The sequence below is a fragment of the Apis dorsata genome, unplaced genomic scaffold (genome assembly GCF_000469605.1).
Source record: "Apis dorsata unplaced genomic scaffold, Apis dorsata 1.3 scaffold_247, whole genome shotgun sequence".
Lineage (NCBI taxonomy): Eukaryota > Metazoa > Arthropoda > Insecta > Hymenoptera > Apidae > Apis > Apis dorsata.
The window spans coordinates 342,059-342,895 of NW_006263526.1; the positions used below are offsets into that span (position 1 = coordinate 342,059).

At 36.3% G+C, this 837-nt stretch overlaps 1 protein-coding gene across 44 annotated transcripts in view; it reads left to right on the forward strand.

The window, feature by feature from the left end:
* The window catches only part of LOC102677929 (calcium/calmodulin-dependent protein kinase type II alpha chain), a 140,815-nt gene that overhangs the window by 135,043 nt on the left and 4,935 nt on the right, over positions 1-837 (forward strand). The window lies entirely within an intron of this gene.

Below are 837 nucleotides of genomic sequence, written 5' to 3' on the forward strand. Positions count from 1 at the left end.
GATGTATTCGAGATAGCAGTTCTCGATGAAGAGGATATCGAAGAAAGAAGAAATTTGGCGGCTAAACAATTCGGAAGACTGTACTTTATATATATATATATATATAATATATATATATATATATATATATATAAAACAAAAATGTTTAATCGGTGAAGAAAATTGTGTTCGAGATTTGTCTGAAAGTTTCTTAAGTGTCAATCAAGGAATAAATAATATTATCGAAATACGTTATACTAGAACATTAAAATGAATATCATACAAAGAAGGGAAAAATAGAAACGGATCAACGCCAAAATCGAAGAATTTCCAATGTCTCGATTTTCACATCTTCATTCCGTCTCCATCTCTAAAACTCGAGGAACAATCTTGCCAATTTTCTAAACGAAAGAGAAGCAACAAAAGTATATTATAAAAAAATAATTGGAACGAAAGATAAAAATACTGAGATGAGATAGAATCACAAAACCCCGAAGATCGTACGAAAGAAGAGAATCAAAATGGTGGAAAACGAAGCAGAAGAGTGTGTGTTCCAGTGGCGTCGAGGAGGTCAGCGGTGAACGTCAAACGGGAAGTACGCGTATATCCAGGAAATTGGAGGTATGCACGGATGGGGAAAGAATGGAATGGTGGTGAATGTTACACACCGCATGCGAGAAAATGAAGCCGCGATCGACGAGGGAGATGACGCCGGCACGTCGGCAACCACGCGTATTTAGTTCGTATGATAGTCGCTGTACAGAACAATCTTCCATTGTAATTTTTTTCTTCTAATTTTCGTTCTCGTCTCTCGCTACGACGACACACCGGAAAAAAAAAAAAAAAAGGAAAAAAGAA